This window comes from Amia ocellicauda, chromosome 3, assembly GCF_036373705.1.
Source record: "Amia ocellicauda isolate fAmiCal2 chromosome 3, fAmiCal2.hap1, whole genome shotgun sequence".
In the NCBI taxonomy this organism is placed as follows: Eukaryota; Metazoa; Chordata; class Actinopteri; order Amiiformes; family Amiidae; genus Amia; species Amia ocellicauda.
This window is the reverse complement of record NC_089852.1, coordinates 15290708-15307943: the sequence shown is the minus strand read 5'-3', so window position 1 is coordinate 15307943 and position 17236 is coordinate 15290708. Positions and strand designations below refer to the sequence as shown.

At 38.7% G+C, this 17236-nt stretch overlaps 1 protein-coding gene across 4 annotated transcripts in view; it reads right to left on the bottom strand.

Annotated features, from left to right (window-relative positions):
* The window catches only part of pcbp4 (poly(rC) binding protein 4), a 68747-nt gene extending 56990 nt beyond the window's left edge, over positions 1-11757 (bottom strand). For 2 of the 4 annotated variants that reach the window (XM_066698287.1, XM_066698289.1), the window contains exon 1: positions 11532-11753. The gene's annotated coding sequence lies outside the window, so the exon portion shown is untranslated. Of the gene's footprint in view, positions 1-11531 lie in introns of all 4 variants that reach the window. The other 2 variants (XM_066698293.1, XM_066698294.1) reach the window with 2 other exon arrangements.
* Positions 11758-17236: the final 5479 nt, after the last annotated feature.

Sequence of the window (17236 nt, the reverse complement as noted above, 5' to 3'; positions counted from 1 at the left end):
AGTACGGTTTTTATCTATTTCAAGAGCAACTGATTCAGTTGTGCCGCACTCAGGGATGGACACGATTGGGGATCCCTGAGAAAGCTATGTTACACTAGACTTTGGACGATGAGTAGCTATTGTTCATTTGCCAGGGGATTGTCAGTGCTGGTAGTGTAGTAAAATACACCATGCTGCAGTATTTTACCTAAGATAATTAGTCAAAATTAGATTTTGTCTGGCAGTATTTACTGTGAAGTAAATTCTGGAGGTCTTACCAATTCTGCCAATTCTGCTTGTGAAGGAAATGCTACAGCTTTGATTTCAAATTTGTAAGGAGGCGGCGGGATGTGAAGAGGGATTCTGAAAACGTTGAGTGAAGTTCTAAGAAATGGGCATCGTGCCAGCGTCTTCATGAGTGGAAAGCCAGAGTACTTTAGGGGCTCTGGCAGGCTCCAAGGATAGCCCTTTTTCGTAATTAAGCTTGACATCATGTTCAAGCATTTACTATAGGATATCAGCTTGGCAGCCCTACCAGTAAGCAGTGGTGGATGCAAATTGAGGCTTTAAAGAAATCTGGCTAGAGAAGCACATTTAGATGATCAGGGATATGGCTCTTCCAGACAGCACTACCTACTCAGCAATCAGTCATCCTGGAGATTTTTATCCCTGCTGAATCGGTTACCACAAACTGCTGCAATCACATCTTTACTCTGTAAATTAAGGGGGTTTATTGGCAGCTCCCTGAGACTTTGGAGAAGCAGGTGTCAGTTTTTTTTTCAGTCTGAAATTTATTGGAACCCCCCCCCCGTTTTCTCTGTGCTTCCTGGAACCGTACTCGTTTTCATTATTGAATCGGTCCTCATCCTTTGGCCTTTTTTCATGGCTCTCTTATTAAATCTGTGATTCCGGGAGTGCATTAGCAAATTAAATCCGGGACATGAGTCACTGCTGCTGCTGTAGCTTTCCCTTCTCAGATTGGGAGGAGCATGGCGTCATGGCAGCTACACATTCAAACTCTGTGTCTTGCTTTAGGCCAGGCTGTCTCTTCCACTCCCGTTCAGCTGCATGACAAAGAGGGCCTTATCCGTGGAAATGGAAAAATGCAAAATACACGCAAGAAACTTCTACAGTGCATCAATGAATAAACATGTCCTTGCACCCACACACAGACATTTTTTTTTTCCACATAGCTGAGCTGCAGCAGCATTTCTGGGGTCAGAGTCGCTCATGTGGGCTTTATTGTTGACTTGTTTACTCCATTTGATTAGCTCTTGGTACTACAGCCTTCCTAGCCCTCATCTCCAAGTGATATAATAATCTTTCTGATTGTTAAAAGATGAAGCCTTTCAAATGAGAATGTATCACAGAGTGTAGTTGTTGTATAATAACTTTCCTCTACACGCTGTAACCCCCCAGTTTTTCCAGCTGCATTAGCAAAACAAAATTCAAGGCAACTGAAACTAGAAAATCATACCAATTAGTTTATCCCAGAGGTCTCTAAAATGTCATGGGCAATGTTCTGGTACCAAGATCTGTTGCTGTAAATCTTCCCACAGCTTGTCTTGGTTATTGGATCCCTGTGCCCCTTGATAGTGTGCCTTTAATTAAGGAAAGAATCAATGACTTTTTGTGTGTGTGTGTAGAGTCATGCCCCTGTCTGCTGGAGTGTCACCATTAGATAGAGGACATTAATCCATGTCAGCTGCTCACATGACAGACAGGGAGATAATGAAAGATACCAATGACATACATCAAGGTTCACATCCTAAATTCCTGAAGTGACCCAAAATAAACATTTTATAATCACCCAGTTTCTGATAAGGAAAAGTCTATGGTTCAAATATTGGACAGTGATTATTTATAATAAATCCCCCACCCCTTTTTGTTATGTCATACCTTATTTTTTCACCTGGATATCTGTTCCTATTGTTGTACATTTCACTGTGAACCAACAAAGTCATAACAAAGTCCTCCCCGCCCAAATGACCTTTTTGCTCTGTTCTACTGTTGGGCAACTCAATAATACCCAACAAAGAACTGACTTTACTCACTGGCAATGAGCCAGGGACAAAGTGTAAACATGGTCTGTGTTGTCTAGCTACCCCTGAAGTGTAATGCCCATGCGGGGTATGGGTCAGGGAAGAACATGATCCAAGTTTACAAAATCCTATAAGGTGTTGATATCCGCTCAAAAAACAAGTAATGACTTGAGAATACTAGTGGAAATTGAAAATGGCTGTTTTTAAGACTGAAATTTACTCAAAGAGTTGTGGATGTTCAGGAAAAAAACTACTGAAATATACTGCTAGAAAAGGTGTGATGGTGTGCTAGTATCAGTAAGGTTCTAACAATCACAGCAAGGACAGTGGCCTGAAAGGCCTCCCTTTGTCTGCGACATGTCCTATGTTCTAAAGGAAATTTGCGACTTCTGTATTGTGTATTGTATTTGTGTTATGTGATTAGGGTTTTGGCTTACAATACATTAGGAAATCTACTTCCTAACAAGGGAGGATTCCGTTCCCTTTTTCCCCTATGTGGTGAGGCGGGATATGCCATCAGGGATTAAGGATGGTATTTCAGACTGCTTTGCCGCTCTCCAGGGCACTGTCACATAAAGCTAGTTTTTGGTTACAGTGATTGGAAAGCAGCCCCCTATGTGTTAAATAATTGTGCGGTCTTGCCTGAAAAGAAAACAGAGCAGGCCAATCGCGTGCTTTGTTTTCTTCAGCACCTAACCCAGTTTCAGTGGGAACGCCTGGTGCTTCTTCACTTAACAAGACAAGCCATTTGACCTAGTTCCTTCCAAAGTAAGTTGTATTTAGAGCTAAAGGTAGCCCGCTCATGTTAAATTCAGTTATGCGCATGATTTGAAGTCATCTGGTTTGTAGGCAGCAATGCCCGTTTCCAGTGACCTTTGGTTTTGCTTTTAAGACAGGCTGCAACATAGCCTGATTTGCCAGAGGAAGGTTTTTTTTTTTAACAAAAATACAATATTTTCTTGGGGTTTTGCAAGTGATTCTTCTTATATAATGATTAAATAGTGCCACGATAAGTGGACTGCAGAGATAATTTTAATTGATCTTTTTTAGCCCAAGATATAAATCCATCCTTCTATGAAGTGTTCCATAGAAACAATACGGAAAAATAATATTTTATTTTTTAAGGGAAGCATGAAAACCTCACACATATCTATAAGCCCAGGAGATGGTTCTGTGCTGGTGTTATCTTGCAGGGAGAGATATATAAAATGAATTAAATGGTGTGATTTTCTAATTATTCAGGACAAATCACAGGTTTTTGTAATGTACTTCAATCTTAATTCCATACTACAATCGCAGTAAACTGCTTTTATGTTTCCCTGTTTTCCCGTCTTCCAAAGTTTAATCAAATATATGCACACGTCTGATAAGTTATTTGATATTAAGTTATTAAAAAGGGAGCTTAAAGTTTAATGTACATGGCCTTCAGCTGTATCGGGCTTGAAAGGTAATGTTCTGCATTGGTTTTATCAATGGCTGTGGCCCCTTTTTGTGGCACTAAACCTGGGACAAAATCTAGCATTGTTATATTAATAGTATATATAACATATGTATAACTCCAGTTTCATGGAGAATTACTTGTTCACTTGTTCATATTATATGTAATGAAATGTGTTTTTTGCAGTAGCATATTTCTAGTGAATTGGGTGGGAATCAATATGTCAAAGACTAGATTTGAACCAATCAGCTTCTAAGTTTTACCACCATGCATGACTGTAGCCAAATAAGTCAAATTAAAGAGGTTAAGATCAATTCCACAGTAGTTATTGAAAGAAATAAGCATTTATTATTCATTCGATCATTCCGTGTTCTACAAAAAGAAACAAATACACATTTTATGATGTGGCAGTGTTCACAGTGAAATTGTCATTGTTAAAATGTTAGCCTTATGTAAGCCCTCGGGCAGTTTAAGTAATTAAGTTTTACTTTATATTAATAACTGCAGAATAGTTTTAAAGCTATGGAGAATACCGATTTGCATTCTAGTGGGATCTAATTACATTAAAATAGGAAATGCAATATCTTAATCAAATGGCACATCATTGTTATGTGAACCTTGTTTGTTATATAAAAAGATAAAAAATACAATTTTTTCCAAAACCCTTTCACTGTCAAATGTACCTTGAACAAGAAAAATGGCAATAATTAAGTAATGGAAAAATCTTCTTTTTGTAACTGAATTACCTGTTTATATGGCTTCTAGATTTAATTGTACTGACATGTATATCAAACACCTGTTTTACTAATAGATTGCCTGTCGCTTCCAATTTTTTAAATGCAACGGGCTGCAGTCATTTTCTATTTTGAAATATTACGCATACTCTGCATGATCAGAAATAAGACCTATTCAGTTTGCAATGGTCTTTAAAATATAAATTCACTGGCATGTTACTAATAAGACTTTATTTTAAATTACTTGGTTCTACAACATGAAAAATAAAACATTTCTGTTTGATACAGATTTAAATGCCAGCAGATTCAATATCATCCATAGACAGGATAAGAAGAAAGATTTTTCAGCAAAGGGAAAACAATAAACCACATATGTTCTTTGTTACTATTAAAAAAAAACATTCTTGCAAGTGTACAATAAACACATTTTTTTCTATTTAACTTATATTTCAGACTGTAATCTATTATATACATTTTGCTATGATCTATCCATTTCCTAGTGTACCTCCATGAGCCCCAGTCAGAATTATCCTAGACTAGTGGTTATGTCATACATACCATAGTGGCAGAACGTTGGCCTATGAGTTCTGGGTCATCAAGGTTACAGTTTGACGACAAGACATTCAATATAAAAGTTATTGGCTATTTCAACATCACATGTAACCACACAATCTACATATAACAGGCTTCTGTGTATTGTTGAATTTGGAGTATGGAATAACGGACTGTAATCATGAATGCCCATGAGAACACAACATATATCGCTGGGCTCAAAGTTGGTCAGGACTTCGTTGGCATCCCACACAACAATGGCCCATGTGGCTCACTGGACACTTGTGTTTTCAACGGAGAGTTTCATTATTCCTCCCAACAAGCATTAGCTCTGCTGAGATGTGGGCTTTGTGGTGTCAATGCCTGGTGGATGCTTTGACAGTGCTTGTCTTTCTGTCTGTCTCCATCTCCTCCGTGTTAAAACAAGGGTGGTACTGATGAGTAAGGTTTAATAGCAATGGCCAAATTCAGATTCGGGTGGCATGAAATCAAAAAAGAATCACAGATTTCTATTTTATTGTATTTACCATAACAGTGAGATTACACTTTGTTGCCATATTTATGTTATTTTTGTATTCTGGACAGAGTTAATTAAGTAACCCCCCATTTAGTTGTTTCTGATAAAGGTTGCCTCCTTTTAACACCTTCCTGGCTGTGTCTGTTTTGATATTTGTGAAAGAGGATTGGAGATAGGGCTGCAGGGTGTTGTGCTGAAGCATTAGAGAAACAGCAATTCGGTGGGGGTGGGGGCGGGGATGGGGACTGGGGGCAATTTCAAAGCACTCAAGATTCTCCAAGGAATACTGAGGCAAAGTATGTGTTAGTAGAAATCGGGCATTAGATCAGAAGGTTACAGGTTAATAACTTACTTCAGGGAGAAACCTGGTCATATTGCATTTACCAACATTATGGCATGTGGAAGTGGCAGGAACAACACGGAATATAGACCACTTGAACTCGCTCATTCATGCGTAAACCTTCAGCTTATACAGAAGCACTATGTTGTTAGAAAGAGTCCAGTCATTAACATTAATGTTTAAATCCTCAAAATACTGGATCTAATGGTCAATCGATGGCTGTGTGGTTTAACTATGACCAAGTAACAACATATTAATGGATTGAAGGAAACGTCATAATTGAAAAGGGCAGCAATTAACTGATTAAAGATATTCAATTAAAATAGTTCCATCTGTTTTCCAATTAAAAGGTATCTGGGTTTTAATGAAGATTCATTTGGATCTCTTAAGGCCAAATGTTTGAGAGGGAGCTCTTGTCATTTCCAGTTATTTATTTTTCCTTTTCCTTTTCTTTTCTTTTCTCCCATAACACTGAACAGACTTACATAATGACCTCCAAACCCTGACAGGGGTACCAGGGGAGACGGAGCTTACTGTTGTGCTTGGCTGTCAGTTAAAGCTAAACAGCATAATGGATGACACCATGGGATGGAACTGGGTGGGTTTAAAACCCACAAACATGGAATTTGAATTTCTCAAGATTTAGTGCAGAAGAAGCACACTTTCAGTCACATTCTTTGCCTTGGCAATGATAAAAAACTCTCTTTTGCCAGTCAAACAACTTTGTGAAAGATCTTTCACTGAAGTAAAAACCAGCAAACAAACAACAAACAAAAACAATTAAAAATGTGTTTTGTCCTTAGGCTAGGCCTGCTGTTTTTTTAAATTTGGAAAACGATCCCCACCACAGGAGAAATACACTTTAGAAAACAATATATAAAACATGAAAGAGTAACAAAATGAGAAAGCTTAACATTTCATAACAGGACCAAAGATATATCAAAGAGCTTTTCATATTCAAGTACAAAAGGGTTGGAAGCTGTGACATTAATGGGGAAAGAATTTCACATGAGTGGAGCTGAGTGGCAAAAATCTGCCAAACTGACATCAGCTCTATCTTTAGACTTAGATAAAAACAACCAGTCTATTATATGATACCATGCTGATAACCAGACAGGAGAGAAAACATGCTTTAAGGATGGTAGATAGAGGCCCTCTCACATGGTTATCATTTGTATTTCTGTTTCTCGTCTGATTTAAATACAGACTCCAGTGTTGAGACTTGAGGCTGGAGCTATCTGGGGATATACAAATTGTTTTGGAACACAACAGAGTGACAGTCGAGTAGTACTCTGCATTCAACAACTCTGCCGAGTCATTAGAAAAAGAATGACAATGTTTACTGCTAAGCGAGAGAAAAGGGGATTTTTTTGTCATACTCTTTAAACATGGAAATTGCACAAGAAAGTCTGTGTGGAGTTATTATAATAACTTCTTCATTACAAGTTTGTGTAGTGTAACTGAAAGCCATGCTTGAATAAAGAAATACATGTCTCTCCATGTCTCTGCTGATATCCACCCGCCAAATATCTGAACGTTAGATAAATAAACTAACTCATGTGGCTAAAGTGGTGGCTTGGTGTGCAGAATTAAGGTTGTGGAGTAATCTCGGAAATTACTCTGCACATGATGATTATTAAACGTTTAATTTCTTAAATTTAGCAACAGCATTTATTGGATGTATGTTTATAGTTGGAAAATGTGTGTTTCTGTTGTTCACTGCTTTTGAAATGATAGTGACTGTCATTGATCTCCCAGATGGCTTTACATCTAAAGAAATGCAGTTACTGAAATGCAGGCATGGCAAAATCCTGATCTGAACTTCACACACTTTGTACACACTGTACTTTGGAAACAAAGTATAAAACATGAAACATAAAACTATTTACTTAGTAACTTACCAGATATGTAGGCCTTTCAGACTAGACTGCAATACAATTGTATCAAAGCATTACAAATTCATATTTTTTCCCCAATGTTGATCCCAATGTCTGAATTAGAGTTGTAAATGTTAAATAATATTTAAAAGTTTGCTTTACGTGGATTTGACTTAATTTTACAATATGCACTTAATTACATTTTAGAATTCCATACATCAAAATTTGACATTTTAAACCTGTTTGAGTTAACTTGGTGTTCTAGTTTTAATGGTTAGAATGCAAGTACATACTGGATACTAGAATTTTAAATAATTTCAATTTTCTTTGTTTATAGCAAGGAAACATTTAAAACAACTTCAAATAGATTTTAACACTACATGGTGTTATAGAGTGTTTTGTGTTCAAAATTACTTTGAATCTTAAACATTATGGTTAACCTCAAGCTGTAATTACGGATGACACTGAACACAGAAAGGTTCAATAACTCTTTAAAACTCATTGATTATAAAGAGGCTATTCCGTATCAGTACTGTCACCATAACAAGTACTGCTTTAGGGCATAACATTTGGTTTTGAACTTCCTGATATCATTGGTGGGGGGGACAAATGCTAATTGAAAAACAGCCTGTATATTGTTGCAACAGGAAAAGGTTTATTCCACACATACAGTACCTATTGTATATTGCTTGTTTTATTAATTGAACCTGTAAAGATGCAACAGATAAAAAACTAAAACAAAACACGGTACAGCAGTGTGCTGTTCAACAACAAGTAAAGACAAAATCCTGATCATGTATTCCAAGAATGAGCAGAAAAATTACAGGAGCATTCTCTGTACTGTAGAGGTGCATTTGCTCTGCTTGAAATAGTAATATGGTATGTGTATGTAAAGAAGAGATTTCAGCTTTCAATTGCATCCAGTAACCCTGTCCAGGCATCATGTATGTGGGCTCTTTGCCTGATGCTTTCAGTTGAAAAAATCCCTCAGAATGAACAGTGGGTGCAGCGTGGTATTCAAATCTGTGGGCTTCTTACTGGCAAAGCAGCAGAAGTCTTCATATTATTAGATGCCATTTAGCCTGGCATGTCATTAACTAACACCCCCTCGGTTTGCCACAGCTACACACTGTATATCTCAAGCGCAACTTCTTCAAAGATAAGGCTCACAAAATCTGTCAGTTAATCTTGCCTTCAAAGAATCTGAAAAATGTGCCCTGAAAAGAGCATGTGCTATAGGGAATGTGTAACACAATGTACTTAATGGGAACATTCCCCAGCCTGGTGTGATGGTGTAGCCGATTCCACAGCAATAAGAGTACCCATGGTATAAATGTTACCTTTCTGGCTTACCATTTATGTCAGGCCCACTGTTCTGCTATAGAAAAATAAAGAGATTCCTGCTTTCTGTGAAAGGTTTTGCTAATAATTAAAACAAACAAAGATAACATCAGCTGCACAAAGGAATATCCACCCCCTCCAACACAACACCCATTCTGCATGGAACACAGTAACCAATAAATCAGGATTAATTTCTTTCTATTGACCATCTCAGATGTATTTGTATTTGCATTGTATTTGCTGGTTGCCCGGAAGAACCTAAAGAGGAGAGGCGGAGAAACTGATATTTCTGAGATGCTACATGCTGGGTGAAATGCCCTCATCAGCCTTCCTGTGTCGTCTGAGCTTAATATGGTTATACATATCTCTACAGTGGTATCCTGTAAGGAACAATTTATGTTTTTAGTTCAAGCAGTGCATTGTAATTTTATACTTTTTTAATAAAGTTACCAGTAGCCATTTGGAAGCAAACAGAGTGGGGAGAATGAGAGCAGGCTGCGCATGGGCAGCTCCCTCAGAGGCATTATCATAAGCCTTTATTTTTAACAGTGCTGGTCGTATTCTTACCAGGTGGAATCTGGGAATTGCTGGTTTCAGTAAAGCCAGGGATTCGATAAGGGAATTAGACCATTGGGTTGTAAAACTCATTGAGAAAAGGCTGCTGGGAATTGTACAGTAGTTTTCAGAACTAAAGTGGCTAATGTGAGAAGCAGATGGTAGGCCTGAGACTGGCAAAATTACTTCACTTTTAACCCCCAGGTAACAGTTGACAGTCCCCACGTATAGGATCACCATAGCAACACAGAATCCTGTTAATGAGCAAAACTAATAATAAAAAAGGATTAAAACTACAAATTACGTTGTTTAATCTAATGGTTCCATACACAAACAAAGCTTAGCTTATTCTCGATCCTCAGTGAAGCAGCACCTACTTCTGCTTCCTAAATGAATTAAGTGTTGAATAAACTTTCCTATGGCATATGTTTCCTTGTTTCCAGACCCCTTGGCCCTTTGTACTGTATGTGAAGCCTTATTGTGTCTCAACATTTTTCCAGTGATCATATTTCAATTCAGTTTGAAGGTTTGCTAAAATACACCTGATTACACTTTACAGGGCGGTGCATGTAAACTGCTCAGAACTGAAACTACAAACAGAGTCACTCATTTTGAATTTCTGCCTTGGTTCCAGATTAAATACTATGAGGTCTGACCACCACTTTCTAAACACTGCTAAACAAAGCACAGGGTACAGTCATGTCTTTGTAGCGCACACGACTGCTGTCATTCCACTTCTGCCCCAGGTCCAGGACCAGAGACCATTACTCAGGATTTATGAAACCTTCAGTGGAACAAACTATAGAGATGTACCCTTGTGATTGCTACTGCAATTACACAGTGCCAATATTGAGCAATGGTCACATATGCCCCCAGGACAGTTGTAGACTACATTGTCAATGATAGCTGGACCGTCTTGTCTCTGTGTCCATGGACAATTCTTTACTAATGGGGGGTAATATGCGCCACCTTTTGTGCATCTGTCTTGTTTTAAAATCTTTTCAATCGTGTTCTATCCTTTGCAGAAATCCACTTAAAGGATGGAAGGATTGGGGGTGAAAACCATGTACAGCCGCGTCATCGCACAGTCACTGTCTATCCGCAGTTTCCTCACAGAGCTGGTGTGGTGTAGTTTGACATGAGGTCACCACAGAGAACACAGTGCTGCACATTACAGCGCCAGGTAAATACTGGCATGCAAGGAAGGCCAGGACATTCACCTGCACTGTCAACATAGATTTAATGGCATTTGCAATTAGATCCCAGCAAACACAAAACGTTTGTACAACGTTGCTGGAAAGTTGTATTAAGGCTTTGGTAGAAATTACGTTGCAGCAACGTCATATTGTTAGTTGTGATGTAATGCAGACACATTCGCTTTTAGCGCTGCATAACGGGGAAACTTAAAACATTTTGAAGAAACAGAAAATAACCAATAAGCACGTTACTTAATAACGCCCCCACAATGAAGTAGTATTATGCCTGACCAATTCGTATTCTGTATTTTATTTATTGATCTGCACATGCTGCCTTACGCATGCTATGTCGCTCTCTGTAATACAATTAAAGTCTGGTGAAGGATGAGTCTGTCATAGCAATTACAGCCCTGTCAGCTTTAAGCAAGTCTACATTGCAGTAAAGAACCAGACGTTGTACAATCATGTGTCAAACTGAAAAGTCGTTGGAACACAAGAGGAGAAAACCTGGAGCAGCCTCCCCAGTCTGCTGTGCCCCGGACAGAAAATGCAAAGTGCGAGAGTTTTAATATTGCTGTGCCCTCTGTGTCACTCATGCTGAATTATTACCGGCACAGACTGAACTTTACAGACATGACCTGTGTACGTGTGGGTGCGAATCTGCACTAAAATCCCCCCCAATAAATAACTACAATGAAAAAAAAAAGAAAGAAAACACACACCAACACAAAATCAGAAAGTAGGACTCATTCGCTAACAAGCCTAAGCGATGCACGTCTGTATAGTTCATACAAAACTTAAGTGTGCATGTGCGGGTACTTGCTCTGTGCAGCACTGACACAAAGTGCGCTGTAAAGGGTACCGCAGGGCAGGCTAGCGCTACCTACCATCCACGTTACAATTATACATCTTTGGAGTAATATTCTGCACACAGGACAACAACAAAAAGTATGTTCTTACCTTTTTTATTACGGAAAAAACCCAAGACAAATCCTGCTAGATCTATAAATCCCCGTCCGATGTCCACATTGTCAGTAAGACGCTTTACTGTAACAAATAATCCTGATGTAACAATAAACCGGAGAGGGAGAGATAAGAGCAGGGCGGGAGGCGGCAGGCAGCGGCTCTGGGACTACCCTACCGGGATCCAATTACAGCAGACAAATGAGAGGCTAAATGAAAACAATGCACTCTGGGTAACACCATCTGCCAAGGTCCCATGCAACCCCCCCCCACTTCTCTCTCCTATTCCTAGGGCTAAGGGGAAATGATTCCATTTCCAGAGGCAATTCCGTGCCGTTCGCTCTTGTCTTTTTCTGTCTGTCTGTCTGTCTGTCTGTCTGTCTGAATGTCGTTTAACGTTATCGCTGTGCAGCCACGATTCACGTGGAGCGTCCAAAACGAAAATCCAGCAACGGTATCATTCTGGTATCTCCATTATTAGGATACTATGCACCATACATTGGTTTGCACATTTTACAACACACCATACTAATGCAATACTCTTTTGAATATTTAGAATAATACATGATAATAGTGCATATTCCTCGTTAAATGTATGCAATGTGCAGAAGAGTTTAGGAAGACTTCCACAACGTGCTTGAACGTTTTCTCTTTTTTTTTTCTCCGACAAGTTCCGAGAAGTAACGAGTTTGTTTTTCTGTGATTGTATAGATTACCGTCTCTACTGCATCAAACGTACAGCATACGTGATGATATACTCCAGTGTGCTTTAAGATCCTAAAAATAACAACATGTGAAGGGATATATAAAAGAAGATGCCTTTCTTGCCATCACTAGTCTATTGATGAAGGACCTGGTGATGTCTGGATAAGGCAGGTTTGGAAACCCCTGTAGATTCTTAATTGATTTACGCCACTATACAGCATTTAAAATCAAGCCCTTAGTGCCACACACACAACTCTTTTCTTTTCTCAAATACATTAGCACCTTCTTCACCCTAATCTTGTTTCCAAGTTGCACTACTGAGATTAAAGTCACTTCTACAAAAATACAATTTGAGTGTGCTGATGGTAGATATTTCTACCACATAAAAAAAAAGCACTGCAATACATACTTCACCTTACCGTTTGGACTTCAAATCTTATATTGTTGCATTTTATCTGGAAAACAGTACCCAGCCCACAATATTTTCTGCCCCTGAAGATGTCTCATCTACTAGAATAAAAACATGAAGGTATAACATAAAACTTGAATGAATGGTCCATGCTATTAATATTGCATCTACACAGTCTGGTTATTTTTTTTAACCATTCCGAGTCAAATTACAAAGCACAGTTTTTGTTTTCAGTTTTCATTGAATATCTTGATTTTACACACATTATACATTCAGTAGAGTTTCCACAGCCCATTTCTATGGTAAAATGGCTCTTAGAAATCAGTTATTAGACTCTCAAGCCTTTTGCTTATTTAAACTTCTTCAAACCCTGTATTGCATTTTCTCCCTGCAGTGTAAGCTGCCAATATAATAAGCACAGTATGCAGTGGCACACCAAGTTATAATTGAGAAGCACCCATCGTGTGGGGTGGGATATTCTCTCTTCAGTTTTAAACAAAGTAATTGGGGCATGGTGGCAGACAGATGAGTGCTTTGTCTGTGTGGGGGGAGATTATATTATGAGGTCAAATCCTCTTCACATTTCTCAAGCTGAATTGTGTTTTCATTGTGCATTAAAATTTAAATTCCACACGCACTGCTGTAGGACCTGGTGCAATCTGGCAAAGTTGTAGTGCTTAAGTTAAGAAGGGGTTTAATGAGTTCTTGAATGCATTAACCTCGTTTGTGCCTAGTGTCCCATATAAGGGATGGGCTGAAGATGAGTCTCTTTCTGGAGACTGGGTATTGGAACATAGTAAAAAAAATCTGTTGTCTTCGCCCTTTGACAGCTTTAGGTTTGTATATAATTTTACCCCTTTTTAACTCACAAAATCAAAAGAGTTGATACGTTTTATTTCTGTTGATGCAAGTGTTTGTTTCAGCCATTCACTCACAATGAATGGGTTAACTCCTCTGATACTCTGTGGTATTGGTATACAAGAACTGTTTGACTAAAGCAGCAATTGATGGGGATAATTACAGAGGATATATTGTAAACTAGCCAAGTGAAGGTGACTCACAGCAGAAATATGAGATTTTCAGCACTTTTATTACTTGCATTAATACAGCAGAAGTCTTGCCTCAGCTATAGCACTTATCTCCAAAGTGATCTTCCTCTACTTTTTCAACCTTTCTGGAAATGTGATAAGTCTTCTTCCATTCGCTTGTATACACAACAGTGCAAATACTTCCTCCCTGTTGATCTAGGGTGGTGAAAGCATTATTCCTAGAACAGTGACAGTACATGGGATGTTTAACCTATATTAGAAGCAAGAACAGAACAAATCTGAAGGATATCAGTTTCATAAGTTTATGTATAGAGTAGGCAGTGGAATTGTGAAAAATATACTGTTATACAACTGTTTAAATAAGATGTCAACGTGGAGTTTCTTCGTTATTCACTTCCTGATAAGATTTTCAGCTTTATGAGTTATGTCTTATTAAATCACTTTCACAATCTCAGCATGCATTCATGCAGAGTGTCCTTGAGGCTGCTGTCTATATGATGTCATTTGTACAGTGAACATAATAATCATCATAAAAAACAGGGATTTTTTATATTTTGTTCAGAAAGCCCATAACGCAGGAGAAAGGCACTCCGGGGAAGACGCAAGGCAGACCGAAGCTTAGGATGTATGATGGGAGACAGCAGATTCACCACAGCAGTGCAAACCCAGAAGGGTGGAGGTGGGAATATGCGATGCTAAATATGAGGTTGTATGTCAGGTTGTGAAAGCAGAGACAACCTTAAACAGCATTAAATTAGACTGTGGTTATATAACCATGTATTGTGATACCTACAGGAAGTTACCTCACTGCCTAATCTCTTATTTGCCTTTGAAATCTATTTGTGCCAGAGAGCTGCAGTGAACTCAGTGGGCAACAGTGGGGCAATTTGTGATACACTGGGAGTCAGGGATGATGATGATAAAGATGTATTATTAGTATTATTAGTAGTAGTAGTATTTAAAAAATATATATTTATATAGGAAGCCTTGTGATGGTTTGTGGTGAAAGCTCCACTCTGTACTGTTGCGATGGCACTCCATGACTAAAGACCAGGAAATAAATTAAAGTCACCACCTGTTGTTTCTTCAAAGGGGTCTATCCACCATCCACTCAGGCTAAGCAGCAGAACAGTATCCACCACATTTGGGACATAGTAGCTTCTTTGAAATGATCCTCAAGCTGGTTCTCTGCTTTGTCCAAGGGGAAACTGGCGTGCCTGACATTGGCCCTCACACTACCAATCACAGGAGGCGCCTTGTTGTTAGTTCTGGTTTTGAAATGACAGGCTCTTTTATCTTGTCACATAAAGCTGCCGTTCTGGCTCATGTTTCAAAGGCAGTTATTTTTTCTTTTTTTCTTACACTTTGCCCCTGGGATGACACGGCGAGTCTGTGCCTGAGGTTTACAGCCCAGCCGGGCTTTGCTCAGGTCCTGGATTAGAGCTGCCATTGTTGACTCTCAGAGCCAGTGCCTCATGCACCGTGAATAGCACACTGAGTTTCCAAGCCCCAGCGTCCATGCACTGAGCTGCACTGAGCTTCACTGAGACATTGGGTGCTCTTTGGAGCCACCTAGCGGAATGATTAGTTGTTGATTATGAAAGCAAATGTGGTCGCATTCTCAAATAATCTTCTCTACCAGGGTGAATTTACTTAAGTACATAAATATCATCAGTATTATAAACTTCTAAAGATACTATATCAGAATAAATTGCTTAAATTGCATATAAGAACTGAATTTCTTCCCCTTGCTGCTTATATTTTAAGCCCTATCAGCGTACAAGGCTTTTCAGGTCCTGCCTACTGTATTGTCATGTTTTGCTCCCATTGGCTAATCCTTTTATTTTTAGAATGATCATCACTGTAACTTCAAAGGATTGTCCATAGTACTGTGACTAATGGAGCACATGTGACTGTGCAAGTTAAGAGTACAAAGGATGCAATATTATCACAGCCCAACCGTAAGATGTAAAAAAATAAACTAGAGCAGTATTTAATTTAATTAGCTTTGATTCATCTGAAAATGGTGTAGTGTTCTGTTATTCTACAGCTATGGACAAAATGGTTGCACCGCCTTAGCATTATGAACAATACGCTATAGGCTACTTAATGTCTTAAATGTTTGTGACTTGCTAGTCTGCTTCATTAAACATGCAAGCTTCGTTTTCATTCTGTGCAGTCGTTACATTTTTGTTGTGACCTTTGTTAACAATATGTAAGAGCAGTTTAAGAAGCACAGTTTATGATCTTTTGTGTAAATGCTATTGCTATGTATATTTGAGTAGTGTGTGGCTTCATGTTAATTCATTCTGAATGTCAAGAGAACACAAAATGTTATTCATTGCTGCATAACAGAAAGGGTGATGTCACGTGTCATAAAACACACAGTTTAAAAGCACAGAAAGATTTTGCAGGCATTCAAGCACATTGTATATAGCATTATATTGTTATGTATTTGTTTATTACTTTTTGTAAAATTCAATAGTGGTAGTCCAAAGAGCTAAAGAGCTTAATTCAGTCAATACAAATCCTCCTCGGCAAATCCATTCAAAATAAATCTTACTTTTCGACCTCTTTGGCTGACATTTTCAGATGTTTAATATAGTCGTACATCATTAAGCATGTGGCGTCAGTGAAGGAAACACAGTACATTCTCCACCAAATGTCCATCCTTTCAAGAAGGAAAAACCAGGGGCCAGGAGGGGATTGTGGTAGCATCTTTCCTGTCCTCAGAGGATGATCATTAACTACTAAGCCAAGTAACAGGCTCAAGGGGGTGAGGGTGGGGGGCCCTGTTCCTTCCCTGTTCCTGCACAGCCACAATCCTGCTGGTTTCATACACCTCTAATGACCATTCATGAATCTGGAACAAATGGTAATTAAGCCCAGTAATTTAGTCAATTTATTTTCCAAGGCTTTGCAGCTCTTCAGGAACAGAGCTGTGTTAGCTCAGCAAGCAGCGATTATACCCAAACCCATGTTTAAGATTTCATATCTGTTGTTAGAATTACACTTTTCATTTAAATGAAATGACTGGATGTCCTTCATTATTAGTGAGGTTTTACAGTGAGTAGCTTTTCACATAGACGACTGGTGACCTTTCTGGGCTTTAATTTCCCTGATGCTCATAGATGCTATTGCTCTCAAAGTGTAAAATACTAACAGATGTGCCCTTTTGATAAATCAGGTCCTGTTTGTAAAGGACTAACATCATCCCTCAGTTCACTTTAGACTTTAGATTTACAAATCTGTGCTCTTTTACTACCTGACAGGGTTTTGGTATTTTTCTGCTGTTATCTACGCACCTTAATTCGTGAAAGTGTTGCATTCGTGCTTTTGAGCTTCTTTGACCCAAAGCTGAAAGAAAAGGCAAGCAGGTGGTAGGTTGGGTGAGCAGGGCTGTCATCACTGTTAAATCCAATTGTCCAAACCTTTTAACAAGGCAAGTGGCTGTTTTACATTGGGCTCTCAACCCCTATAGCCAGTAATAGATTAACAACGAGGAATATCAGCTTCCCACTGCCCAGTAATAACCCTCA